The sequence below is a fragment of the Lontra canadensis genome, unplaced genomic scaffold (assembly GCF_010015895.1).
Source record: "Lontra canadensis isolate GAN:19392208 unplaced genomic scaffold, GSC_riverotter_1.0 scaffold64, whole genome shotgun sequence".
Lineage (NCBI taxonomy): Eukaryota > Metazoa > Chordata > Mammalia > Carnivora > Mustelidae > Lontra > Lontra canadensis.
Window position 1 is genome coordinate 4499127 of NW_022631058.1, and position 15163 is coordinate 4514289.

The 15163-nt window shown below is 36.3% G+C and overlaps 1 pseudogene; it reads right to left on the reverse strand.

Moving 5' to 3' along the window:
- Positions 1-481: 481 nt before the first annotated feature.
- On the reverse strand, positions 482-12365 carry LOC116879898 (annotated as a pseudogene).
- Positions 12366-15163: the final 2798 nt, after the last annotated feature.

A 15163-nucleotide genomic window follows, 5' to 3' on the forward strand; every position in this document is an offset into this window, starting at 1 on the left:
GCAGGCTTCCTACTGAGCAGGGAGCCCTATGTGGGATTGATCCCAGGATTTTGGGATCATGACCTGACCAGAAGGCAGATGCTTAATGACTGAGCCACCCAGGCCCTCCTAGTTTTTGATAATCAAAATATGTTCAAAACTAGTTCTTTTCAGCTATTTAATTTTTATGATGACAATTTTTATTTATTTATTTTTCTCCTTAAACTTTTAATAGGTCTCAAAATTCTATGAGAGATTTTTGGTCAAGTTGTTTCCATTAAAAAGTACTGATTTTAAAAATTAATATCTTAAAACTTCCACACATACACAAAAACAAATGGTCCACAATATATCCTCCTTCCCTTCTGAAGGTTTAATGAGGCACTGTTATCATTAACCAGTCTTTCACTATTAATCTTAAATGGCCAATTGACACAAACAATTCTTAGACTGTTCTTCCACCACTTACTAAGACTGGGGTAGCAGGTTTTGGGGATAATACTCATTTAGCCTTCTGAGCTTTCTGGGCAGACTTAGTGGCCTTGCCAGCTCCAGCCACCTTCTTGTCCGCTGTTTTGATGACACCCCTAATAACCATCTGTCTCATGTCATGAACAGCAAAATAGCCCTAAGGAGGATAGCCAGAGAAGTTTTCCACACACATAGGCTTGCCAGGAACCATATCAACAATGGCAGCATCACCAGATTTCAAGAATTTGGAACCATCTTCCAGGTTTTTTCCAGAACAATAAACTATCCTCTCCTTCAGCTCAGCGAAGTTGTAAGCAATGTGAGCTATATGACAATCCATCACAGGTCGAGATCCAGCACTGATTTGTCCTGGATGGTTCAGGATAATTACCTGAGCTGCAAAGCCAGCTGCTTTCATTGGTGGGTCATGTTTGCTACATCAGCCACATTGCCACAATGAACATCTTTGACAGATACATTCTTGACATTGAAGCTCACGTTGTCCTCAGTAATACCCTCACTGAAAGCTTCATGGTGCATTTCAACAGACTTTACTTTGGTAGTAACATTGACTGGAGCAAATGTGACCACCATGCCGGGTTTAAGAAGACCAGTCTCTACTCGGCCCATAGGGACAGCACCAATGCCACCAATTTTGCAGATGTCCTAGAGAGGCAGACAAGGTCTTGTCAGTTGGATGAGCTGGTGGTAGAATGCAATCCAGAGCTTTGGGCAGTGTGGTTGCACTGGCATTCCCATCTTTACAAGTGACTTTCCATCCCTTGAATCAAGGCATGTTAGGATGTGGCTCCAGCATGTATGATGTCACTTTTCCAATCAGAAATGAGCACAAATGTTACTGTGTCAAGGTTGTAGACAATTTTCTTAATGTAGGTGCTGCCTTCCTTAACAATATCCTCATATCTCTTATGGCTTTAGGGTGGCCCAGTGAAATCCATTTTGTTAACACCAATAATTAGTTGTTCCATACCCAGTGTGTAAGCCAGAAGAGCAAGCTCATGGGTCTGTCCATTCTTGGAGATACCTGCTTCAAATTCACCAACACCAGCAGCCACAATCAGGACAGCATTGTCAGCCTGAGACGTGCCTGCAATCATGTTTTTGATACAGTCTCTGTGTAGTGTGGCATCAGCGAGTAATACTTGCTGGTCTCAAATTTCCACAGGGAGATATCAATGGCAATACCGCATTCCGTTCAACTTTCAGTCTATCCAAGACCCAGGCATACTTGAAGGAGCCCTTTCACATCTCAGCAGCCTCCTTCTCAAATTTTTCAGTAGTTCTTTTGTTGACCTCACCACATTGGTAGATCAGATGGCTGGTAGTGTTAGACATCCCTGAGTCTATGTGTCCAATGATGACGATGTTGATATGATTTACTTTCCCATTTTGTTTTGGTTTAGCAGTGGTTTTCCTGATACCTGTGTTTTGGAGGCAAACACATTGTGAAAACTAATGACATTTTTTAGATATCAAGTTACATATATGCAAGAAAGTGCAAAGGTTTCAGTATTACTTTTGGTTTGTAAAAGCAAGTGTTAGAAAGCCAATGATATATTTGACCCCTCAATATTAGACAATTTGCATAATTTTATGTTGGTTTTTTTTTGTTATTTTTTAATTGAGATTATATTTACATAGCATACAAATACAGAGGTCATGCTTTCAATGAAATGGAGTTCATTAACAAGAGGGTTAACATTAACACAAATTGACCTGTGTTTTAAATTGATAGACTTTATTTTTAGAAAAATTTTAGATTTAAAGAAAATTCAGTAGAGAGTACAGTGTTCTTATTTACTATTCTCTTGGTTTTCTCTATTATTAACATCTTCCATTAATGTGGTAAATTTGTTATAAATGATGAACTAGTATAATATTATATATAATTATTAATAAGAATCTATAGCTTACATTAGGATTTACTCCTAGCATTGTATATCTACAGGTTTTGAAAAATGTGTAAGGATATGTACCTATAGAGGAAGAGAGGAAAAAATAAAACAAGATAAAATCAGAGAGGCAAACAAACCATAAGACACTCTTAATCACAGGAAACCAACTAAGAGGAAGCTGGAGGGGAGAGGGTTGGAGAGATGGGGTGACTGGGTCATAAACATTAAGGAGGACAAGTGATGTAATGAGCACTGGGTACTATATAAGACAGATGAATCACTGACCTCTACCTCTGAAACCAATAATATGTTATATGCTAATGAATGAATTTAAATTAAAAAATAAATTTAGTTTGAAAAGAAGATAAAAAGGATATATATCTAGTATTATAGTATCATCTGGAACAGTTTCACTGCCCTAAAAATCCTCTGTGTTTTACCTACTCATCCTTCTTCCTCAACACTCTACTCTAGGCAATCACTGATCATTTTACTTTCTCCATAGATTTGCCTTTTCTAGAATGTCATATATTTGGAATAATACAGTATGTAGCATTTTCAGATTGGCTTCCTTCACTCACCAATATGCATTCAGGTTTCCTCGTATTTTTTTGCAGCTTGATAACTCATTTATTTTATTGATGAATAATATTCTTTGTGTTTTCATTTGTTTATCCATTCACATATAAAAGGAAATTTTGGTACTTTGGGACTTATGCTTATGAGCTTTGGCAGTTATGAATAAAGATGATGTAACATTTCTGTGCAGGTTTTTATGTAAAATTAAGTTTTCAATTCATGTGGGTAAATACTAAATGAAATTGCTGGCTAATTACCCATTTGATGTGAGCAACTCAATGACATTTAGTACATTCTCAGTGTTGTACAGCCATCACATCTATCTAATTTAAATATTTTCACCATCACCCCCCAAAAAAACCCCTGTACTCAGAAGTCACTCCCCAGTCTCTCCTTCCATGAGCTCCTGGAAACCATCAATCTACTTTCTGTCCCTTTGAATTTACCTCTTCTGTGTATTTCATATACAGAATTCTATAATATGTGGCTTTTATGTCTGGCTCTTTCACTTTGCAGGATGTTTTCAAGGTTCATCCATATATCATTGTGATTTTCCTTTACATGGTTGAAGAATATTCCATTTTAAGTGTATAGTGCAATTTGTTTACCCATTCACCCATTTTTGGACATTAGGTATTTTCTACCTCTTGAGTATTGTGAGTAGTGCTGCTGTTATGAATATGAATGTGCATGACTGTGTTTGAGTATCTGTCTCCTTTTGGGTGCACAAACAGGAATGTAGTTGAGGGGTCCCGTGATAATTCTATATTTAAGTTTTTGAGGAAACACTAGACTGCTTTCCACAGAGATGCACCATTTACATTCCCATTAGCACTACACCAGGGTTTCAATTTGTCCACATTCTTTCCAACGCTGTGATTTTCCATTTTCGAAATATCGTTATAGCAATCCTAGTAGGTATCAAATGGTATCTCAGGATTTCGACTTGCATTTCCCTAAGGACTAATGACATCGTGTATCTTTCATACACGACGTGTATCTTTCATGTGCTCTTTGGGCCTTCGTGTTTCTTCTTTAGAGAGATATCTATTCAAGTCTTTTGCCCTTTTAAGTAGGTTGTTTGTCTTTTATTATTGAGTTTTAGGAGTTCTTTTTATGTTTTGAATATTAAGCCTGTGCTGGTTAATTTTATGTGTCAACTTGACTGGGCTAATGGATACTCAGATAGCAGGTAAAATACTATTTCTGGGTGTGGATTGCATTTGATTCAATAGACTGAGTAAAGAGAATCACTCTCACCAAAATAGGTCAGCGTCATTCAAACTGTCAGGACCTGTGTGAAACAAAGAGACAAACAAAGGATCAATTTTCTCACTTTTCTTGAACTGGGGTGCCCCTCTTTTATCTCAGACATCAAAACTCTTGGTTTTCAGGCTTTGGGACTCTGGGACTTACACCATCGTCATCCTTGCTTTTCAGGCCTTCACTGACTGAATTATACTGTGGGCTTCCCCAGTTCTCCAGATTGTAGATGACAGACTGGGATTTCTCCATTTCAGTAACAGTGTGAGGCAATTCCAATGCTAAATGCTCATTTATATTATCTATCTATCTATCTATCTATCTATCTATCATCATCATCCTCATCTCTATCTATCCATCTATCATCTGTCTATCATCTGTCATCTATGTATTCTCTCTCTCCTATTGGTTCTTTTTCTCTAGAGACCTGTGGCTAATACAGAACCCTTATCAGATATGTGATGTGCAATATTCTTTCCCATTCTGTAGGTTGTCTTTACTCTTTCTTGATAATGCCCTTTGATGCATAAAAGTTTTTAATTTTAATGAAGTCTAGTAGACCTATTCTTTTTTTTTTTCTTTTGTTGATTGTGCTTTTGGTGTTATATCTTAAAATCCATTGTCAAATACAAGGTCATGAATATTCCTACCTATGTTTTCTTCTAAGAGTTTTATGTGTTTAACTGTTATTTTTAGATGGTTAATCCATTTTGGGTTTTCTGTTTGTTTGTTTGGTAAGAGTGAAATAGGGTTCCAGCTGCATTTTTTGTATGTGGATATTCAGTTGTCCTACCACCATTTGTTGAAGGGACTATTTTTCCCCTATCAAGTTGTCATAGCACCCTTGTTGAAATCCATTAGCTCTAAATATATGTGCTAATTTTATCAGCTCTATTTATTTGGTCTATATGTCTATCCTTATGCCAGTACCATATAGTTTTTATTACTGTACCTTTGTTTGTTGCTGTTGTAAGATTTTATTTATTTATTTGAGAGAGAAAGAGGAAAGAGAGCACATGCTGTGGGGAGGGGCAGAGGGAGAGGGAGAAGCAGGCTCCCTGCTGACTGGGAGCCCAATGCAGGGCTTGATATCTGGATCATGACCTGAGCTGAAGGCAGATGCTTAACTAACTGAGCCAGCCACCCACGTGCCTTACTACTGTACCTTTGTAGTAAGTTTTGAAATTTGAAACTGTGAATCACCTAACTTTCTTCTCTTTCAATATTGTTTTGATAATTCAGGGCCCCTTTAAATTTCATATGAATTTAAGAACTGGCTTTTCCACTTTTGCAAAAAAAAAAAAAAAAAGGCCATTAAAATGTTGACAGAAATGGTACCTATCAATAGAATTCTTTGGGTAGTATTGCCATTGTAAATACAATAAGTTTTTCAATCCATGACTGTATGATATCTTTTCATTTATTTAGGTCTTCTTTAATTTCTGTCACCAAGATGTTGCAGTTTTTTAGTCTCTCACTCATTTTTATATCTTCATTTTCAATTCCTTGAACTTCTTTGTATTTCCCATTGTCTTCTGTAGTTTTACTCCAATAATCCAGTTTTTATGCCTATTATTCAGCTGAGTCACAAATTTCCCCCCAGCTTTCCTTTTTATTTAAGAAATTATGTTTTGTTTAGTATCATGTGAAAATAAGAAAAAATATGATTATATTTTTAATATGTAGCCCTCCCAATTTAAGGAAAATTCAGAGGAAAATGGAAAGGGCATTGCCCATAATTCTAAGTGCAAAAACACTTGAAATAAAGCAAATGTTTAATAACTATTTCTGAAAAGATAAATGAATAGGTGATTTCATGAGTTTCCAAATCATAATACAATGTTTTTACAGTTAAATTTCTTTTTAGCCTTTCTCGATAAAATTACTTAAGTACTTTTAATTATGGCTGGGGATATGTTTTATTATAGTTTTGTCTCATTTAGAAACATATTTCTTCATGTTTCTACATAATATTCATTATAATGTTTTTGAAGTGCAGCATCATATAGTGATTTTTTTAAGACTCATTCATTCATTCAGGATTATAGAAGTTTAGGGCCTTGGGATTATGCAGAGCAAGACAGAGACATATTAACTATAATAATCTAACATATCACTACATTTCATTTATAAATTTAAGACAATATCCTATCTCAAGGTTTTCTTGAAGAAAATTTCAATGAAGATTTTATAAAATACAGTCTTTTCCCAGGAAACATTCTCTCCCATCACTGTGCTAAGGCAGGTAATGATAATTACAACTAGAAAGATTTTTTTTTTTTTTTGATCCAAAGTTGCCTAGTGGTTTGTCTTGGTTTTGAAAATTCTAAGTTACAAATCATCACATATTAAAAGAACTATCCTATCAAAGAGATGTAAGAAATCTTGTTAATATTCTAAATCATTTAGTTGAAATAAATAGAAAAAAAATTAAAAAGCCATTATAAAAGTATCTGGCTGATCTGAGGAATTTGCCAATGAGGAAATAATACCACATGATAAAGAAAAAAGACTGAAATATTTTTCTGATCCTTTGTGTTTATTTTTATATCTGCTTTCAGAGCAGAAAAACATCCTTAAAAACATAACTAGACAAGTACACAAAGATATATATGCTTTTCATTGATACATTGTTCACATTAGTAAAAAGTTAAGAACCATATAAATGTATAACAATAATAGGCCAAGCGATTTAAGGAAAGAAATCTGTGCAGGTTAAAAATGACAAGCATCTTTGTTTAGTATGCATTCCTGTTCATAATTTATCACTATGTAAATAAAGAAGTTTACAGGCAATATGCAGAAGTGAAACATTTTGTAACATATTACATATATAGAATATACATGTTTTTATAAAGGTATAAAGTTACACTATTTTTTCTTGTTTTGGGGTTATAGTAATTCAAATTATTATATTTTCCTTTAGGCTATGCTAATTTTCCACTTATCTGTAACAAATATACAGTGTATATTAAAAAGAATGTAATTTACCATTTTTCCCTTCAGAATCCTATGAATAAGGAAATGTTCTTACATTTTGCAATATAATGGACTTTTCACAATTAGATGCATTTAAGAAGCCAAAAGGCATGTTAATAGTACATCAAGGTTAAGGATAAAAAATAAAATACCAAAACATAAACAATTTTATGCAAAGATAAATTAATGGCACAATTTTAGCTAAGAGTACCAGAAGTACCAATTCCACTCTGAATAATGTCTTGTGATATAAATGGACACAGTCACCTAAAACCTGTATAGAATAATTTTAAAAATGCATTTCTGGGACGCCTGTGTGGCTCAGTGGGTTAAAGCCTCTGCCTTCGTTCAGGTCATGATCCCAGGGTCCTTGGATCGAGCCCTGCATCAGGATCTCTGCTCAGCAGGGAGCCTGTTTTGTCCTTTCTCTCTGCCTGCCTCTGCCTAGTTATGATCTCTGTCTGTCAAATAAATAAATAAAATCTTTAAAAAAATGAATTTCTGAGAAGTTTCTAACAGGCATTTGATTTTTTCATTCAAATTGTCTGCATGTAATTAGCCATAGGGGCAGAAACTAGCCTGCAAATAATTGTACTTGTAATGGGTTTTTTGAGTAATAACATTGCTATCTGTTCCCTAAAATGAAGGGCCTTCTTTCCAGTCATATGTGTAACTACCTCATTATGAAGTCCATTATTTTCAGCAAGTGCAAAAGATTTTAGTATCAAAATGGTGAATGTGAAAAGGGCAAACCCTAATAACGTACTCATTCTGGTGATCTTTTGCTGCTGCATTACAAACTGTCCAAACTTAGAGCCTTAGCGATGACCATTTACTAAATATTATGATTGCATGGTTCAGGAATTTACCAGGAATTATTTGTCCAAGTCTCTTATTCCACATGACATTGACACTGGCGATTTTGTTTTATCTAAATTGTGGATCAGCTGACCATGCTTTATTTGCAGACCTGGCACCTTGGTGAAGTTGGCCAAGTGATGGCACTCGACTAGAACTGGAGACCAACACTTAAGCACAGTGGCATCAGAGAAGTTGGAATTTTTACTCTGGGGTTCACAAAGGCAAGAGGCACTGTTCCAGAGAATAAAGAAGGAGCTACGTATACTTTTGGTCAGTTTTGAAAGTCACTTAGCATCATTTCCATAATTTTTTGGTTGAAGTAATTATAAGGCTTCCCAGATGGAAGAGGAGGGGAGCAGTGTCAAAGAATTTGTAGTCATGTCTAAAAATTGGCATTGGAGCAATGAAAGAAAGATGGGGAGTACAATAGAAGAAGCATTAATGAATAAATAAAAAAATTATCATTGATTGAATGCCAAAATCAAAAATAGGATAAATAATTTGTTATGAAAATCTGCATGGTATCTTTATCAGATAGAAAATGCAGGTATGAAAACAACAAAACACAGAGAAGCAAAATATCACCTTGTTTAAAATGTCAGAGATGCTTCTTAAGTTTTTAATATTTTTATTAAGTGCAATAGCCACAATTTAGAGATCATGGGCTCTATGCCAGGCACTATATTCAATGCTCTGAATTTATTATCACATTTAATTCATGAAACAATGCAATAGGGATACTAGATTTTATCTCTGTGTCATAGTTTAGAAAACTGACATATTGAAAAGGTTAGATGACACATCAAAGACCGCATAACTTGTTAACAAAAACAATCACACTACATCCCCAAGTTATCACACTCCAAAACACATTGTTTTATCTATACATTTTACCATCTTTAGTTGTTTTGAAGGACGACTTTTAAGTAAAGATATCCTCAAGATTTTTTTTTTTTTTTCCTAATATGACTGCTGAAGTATCAGAAAATTAGTTTTAATAATGCATGTCCCTGGACTTTTCTGGGACAAAGCTATGCTGAAACTTAATTCAATGACTAAAAGTGAGTTCAGAATTATAGCAAGAAATGTACATTATTTCCTATGCTCATTTATGCTAATGTTTACCACGGCTTTTAGAAATTTTGAGTCATAGATACTTTGAGATGGAAAGAAGGTAGAGGTAGTCCAAGTCAAATAACCTAGTTGGTTTAGTTGCAAAGTCATGAAAAAGCATTAAAATGATAGACTAATGAGAATAATGAAGTTTTCATTTAAAAAAATGTAACTTTTCCCAGCTTTACTTATCAACTTAAATTTCCTAAAAATATTTGTTGACTTTGAAAGTAGCTGTTAGTTTTTGTCCTTAAGAGAAATTTTAAAAATTCATGAACACCTAACAAAAGTGTTCCTAAAGGAGTGTATTTTCTAAGGATTCTGATGATATATTGATCCACTTTTCTTAATACACCCTGAAAACCTTTTGGTTAAAAAAATATTCTAAATAAATAAAGTATCAATCATGAATTACACACTAAGATATGAGGCACATTCAGAAGTAATGTGCAACAGGCATGGCAAATCTAGGTGATTTTCCTTAAGAAAAGACAATGTAAGTTGGCTTAAAAGGCAAAATTACAGTTTGTCATCTGAAGTTGTTGAAAACTCAAATCATTTAAGCAGGACAGAGAGATTTTTCCATAATAAACACAGCATGACAATGCTTTGTTTTTATAGCTAAATAGAAACCCAAATCTATCAGGGAATAAAACAGGAACTGAAAACTAGTTTAGAGTTTCCATTTTGCACTATTATTTCTGTAAATAATTTATAGCTTCAATATTTACATATCAATACTTATTTATGTTAAATCCTGGTGGTAGAAGAAATATCATCTCTAAATTTCTCCTTACACAATTCTAAGCTCTTCCTGGACTCACATTTAGTATTTTCTCCCAAAGTAGACATCTTAACCAAACCGCATGGAGCCAAAAAATTTCACCTTCAATAAATTCGTTGGGTATTCTGAAATTGCTGCTCAATTTGAACCTCAGCTTAGAACCTCAGCTTAGTATATTTGACCGTGGGAGACTTGCTTCCTTTAAAGGATCATCTAAAAAGTCACTTTCTCCCTGAAGCCTTCCTTCATATATCCTCCTTTACTAAAATTATTTCTTTCTTCATATGTTTACACTATCATTTAACAGAGCCCTTTGAACTCATTGAGGGAGAGGCAGAGTCACTTTTATTTTGTATCCAGCAAGGACCCTAGCTCCCATTATAGATCCTCAATAAGCATATACTGGAAAAAATAAAGAGAAAGAAAGAAACAGAAAAGAAGGGAGAAAAAGAAAGTATAAACACAAAACGAAGGATGAAAAATAGACTCTAAAATTCTGATGTAAAGGGTTGTTTGAAATTAATATCAGATGTAATTCATGTCATGTGCAAGACTGAACTACTATGTTCATAGATTGTGAGTACAAGGAGTACAAGCAACATGTATACCTTGCTCAGTATGTTTCCCCAAATTTCTAGAAGATAACAGATTAAGGATCTTGAGAAATCTTAAAATATGCGGTTGGCAAGCTAGAAACCCAAGAGTGTCAATGGTTTAGTTCTGGTTTAAAACTAGCAGGCTTTAGAACCAAGGAGTCCCAAAGCTTTAGTTTAAGTTTGAGTGCAGGAGAACAAACAAAACCCCAAACCCCACAATGTCTTAGCTCAAACACCCAGGCAAGGTAAGTTCCCTCATCTTCTCAGGAGGGTCAGGATTTTTGTTCTATCCAACCCTTCAACTGATTGCATGAAGACCATCCAAATTAAGGAGGGACATCTGCTTTTTTCTCAGTCTACCAACTCAAATATTAATCTCTTCTGAAAATATCCTTACAGAAACACTCAGAATAATGTTTTACCCAATATCTGGGCACTCTATCACTCAGTCAAGTTGACTCATAAAGTTGATAATCACGAGTCCATTCCTTGTTAGTTGTCACCCATATGTATCTACTTACACCACACTTAAGTTCCAAATAAGTACAATAACAAGGTCACAATTCCAATCATCATGATACAACTATCCTCCATATAGCTGGAAATGCACTAAAACTCTTCTCCAGAATATAAGGTAAAGTTCATGGATTACATTAACTCTTCTCTTTGATATCTTATAACTTAAATACTATAAATTTAGTATATTTTATGTTACATGATCAGGGAACAAAAGAAAAGAAAAAAGATATTGACATTGTATGCATACCTACACATGAACATGCACACACAAACATATTCATAGCAATGTAATGAGGAAATAATCATGTCAATTGCAGTCCTCCTTTCTGTAACTAGGCACATAACCATAGCTTGTATGTACAGTTTCCTTTGTCTTCCTTTTTATTTTTTTAAGATTTTATTTATTTATTTGAGTGAGAGAGAGAGCACACAAGCAGGGGGGAGGGAAAAGGTGAGAGGGAGAGTAGGTTCCCTGCTTAGCAGAAGACTCTGAAATCATGACCTGAGTGGAAGGCAGATGCTTATCTGACTGAGCCACCCAGGCACCCCTGTAGTTTCTTTCTTCTAATACCCATTTGGTGTTCCTGTTAGCTTCAGCAAGCCCCTCAGCTCATTGTGGTTCTTTACCTGGTGGTATGTTTCAAATCTTAATTTCTGAAGAGTCTGGGCCATTAGTAGTCCTGCCTCAACTGGGTTGTAGGTGTGCATTGACTTTAATTATGGGGTATGGAAATCCTAAGAGACAGTCTAAGGAATCCTGTATTCTACTCATGTTCTTTCTTACCTCCATTGTGGAGAAGTAGTCCAATTTCCCCTTGGTAATCAGGATCAATTATCCCAGTAAGTACATTAACTCTCTTTTTGCCTATTAATTCAGAGGTATGAGGAAACCAAAGTGATCGGGTGACAGTTTTAACTTCAAGCTCAATGAAGTCATTGTATCTCCTGGTGAAAGCATTGCATGTGGGGAAGATAAATCTGTACCAAGTACATGTCTATTACAACAGGGACAAAATGCTGACTCTTCCATGATGGAAGCTGTCAAGTAATCAGCCTGTCATTTTTGAGGTTGTTGAGCATCCCAGAAAATGATGTCATGCTGGGAACTCAACATGGTCTCTGCTATTGGAAGACTCGGCATTCATCAATGGACATAGCCAGGACTGCCTTGGAGAGCAAAAGTCTGTTGCTGAGCTCAAACATACCCTCCATTCTTACCACCATGGCTACTTTGTTCATGAGCCCATTGATGATGATAGGAGTGACTGGGGAAAGAGGCTGAACGGTGTCCACTGAATAGGTCATCTAGTTCACTTGATTATTAAACTTCTTTTCTGTTGAGGTCACCATTTAGTGAGCATTTAAATAGGATGCAAGTATCTTGATGTTTTTTCTACCCATTCAGAGAGATCCATCCACATCTTCCCAACTTTTCTTATGACTCATTTTTTAATCATTTTCAAGACCCTGACCATTCAGCCAAAGTACTGTCCACAGCCCATGAATTCATAAATAATCATACACTTGGCCATTTCTCTTTCCAAGCAAATTGAACAACCATGTGTACCATTTCAAAGTCTGCCCACTGGGAGGATTTCCCTTTACCACTGTCCTCCAGGGATGTCCCAGGAAGGGACTGCTACAGTGTTCTTTCAACAACCCTTCATTACTAACACTGGAGGCTGCTTTCTTGGTTGCCTTTTATGGAGAGAAGTGCTGGTTTAAGATTTGGACTACGTGACAGCAAGTTAGAGAAAGGCCAAAATTTAACAACTGGCTTTGTGGTCTCAAGATATAAGTAAGATCAGGAGCTAGGCCAAATCTGTGATTAACTTTTAGATTAGAGAAATCAATTGCAAATGCAGCAAGAAAATAATATAGAAAATCATCTAGAGCAGCTCATCTCTGTAACTTGGAAGCCAGCTCTTCTAGTTTGCAAGAGGGTTGTTCAGGAGGAAGAAGGAAACGGAAGGTCACTTATTTCTGTTTTTTTAAATGATTTTATTTTTTAAATGCATTTAGCTTTTACTGAGTAATCACACACTGAATATAGCACAAAGTTACCAACCTTTACCTTATTCTGGTACCAAAAGCCAATTCATTTTCTACACTTAAGGTCTTTCAAATGCAGAGCCTAACAATTAGGTAGAAGAAAGACCTAACGTTTTTTACTTTAATCATATTATGTTCCTAATTTGTCATTGAACTTGTTCTCCAAAGAAGGCTGGAAGAAAATCTCAAATGCATCTTGCATTCTAGAATTGGGCTTTAAATTTTCCAGGGCAAGAGCAAAGCAAAACATCTGTGTAGGGTGTGCATGAGTGGGCCTGTATGCTCCTGTGCATATATATGGGTGGAAATCCAGAACTTTGCCAAAGTACCTTTGCATTTTAAAAGCTTATTTTCAGAACAGTGAAAAGAGGCAGTTTTCCCCTTGATAAAGAGACAAAGCACAGGGCATCAGCAGCCCTTTTCTCAAGGCACATTTCTCCTTGAGGTAAAGTCTAGAAAATAAATGGTGATAACCCTGGGGTATATGCTGATTTGCTCCAGGTTGTAACTTTATTGATGTTTGTTTGCAGGCAAATACCTGAATAGGTGGCAACAGGCACAAAGGGTGACAGGAAAGAACAATGTTCCTCCTGGGGCTCATAGTCTGCAGACATTTAACAGCTTCAACTTGGAGAGAAAGAAATCACACACACAAACAACAACAACAAAAACAAACACAAGAGAGCCCACAACTCTTTGGTGGAAAAGAACAAACATTTTTTTAAGGCATATTTTGTTAACCTCAATAGGAAAGAAGACTTTGGTGGTCTCCATATGACCTCAAAGTTTACAGCTGGGTTCTTCTTTTCAGCTTGTCTCTCAGTGCCTACCTGCAAATACCCACTCACCCTTGCCCTACATTTTCCTTATATGAACCTGGAAGTATTTTCAGCACCAGGAGACAGTCATTAAGATGCTGGTCCACTGTCTTCCTGTTGTTGGCCTCACTGAAATAAATTCTTTTCTTGTTTCACCACCACTTATATTATTGTTGGTACTGGATTATAAAACTCCTCAATTCTTGGATTCTTGAAGGAAAGAATCCACTAAAGAGACTCAATAGAGAGTTAAAGCAACAAAGGTTTTATTTAGCAAAGCAAAAGTACACTCCAGGGACAGGAGTGGGCTCACCTGAGGGTGGGTAGCAGCCCATTGAGATCTGAATTGTGTTTTTTTTTGGGGGGGGGGCTATTTGGTCTCCTCCTTCCCATCTTGTCATTATCACACCACCTTCTGCATCTGCTCTGGTTGCCCCCCCTCCAAACTATTGCCCCTGCTCTTGTCTGCCATCTTCCTAAGAGTGTCTAAGTGACACCTGGCAGGGGTGAGGGGGGTGTGCAAAACCATAATGCAAATAATGTTATAATGATATTATAACAATCTTGGGATTATGAATGCACAAGGCTTTCCTTAAGTGAGCATACTCCAAAGTTGGGACCATCTCTGTGGCCTGTATCTTCTGTTCAACACACTGTGCTAAACCAGAAAAGGGGCTGGACTAAGGGAGATTGGGTGGTCCTTATCATGGAACCATCTGCTATCCTCTTTTTTACCCTCCTGCTCTTGTCTATGTAACTGCCAACTCTAGCAGTTTATCTCCCTTTGGATTTTGTCAGAGGGGAGAGTGGCAGAACCCAGTCTGTTCGGGATTCCCCAGAGCCAGGTGCTCTTGGACCCCTGAGCCTGGGCTACAAACATGATTGGGTATTCTGAGCCAGAAAATGTTTTGTTGTGGGGACTTTCCTGTGCATAGGAAAATGTTTAGAGCATCCCTAGGCCCTGCTTATTATATAGCAGTAATGGCTCTCTTCTACCCTCCCACCCCAAGTCTCAATGAACATAAACTTCTGTAGATGTCCAAAGTATCCAGGGGTTCAAAATCATTCTCACCCTCAGCAGCTGCTGAAGTGTTTTTAAGAGAAGAAACACAAAGTATTGAACCCAAGAGAATCCTAAGGACAGTCTCCACCCTCGAATAAATGAAATACATTTTGTATTACATTTGTATTACAATGTAAAGTATGGAGGATGGGAAGCAAGAGATAGCAGTG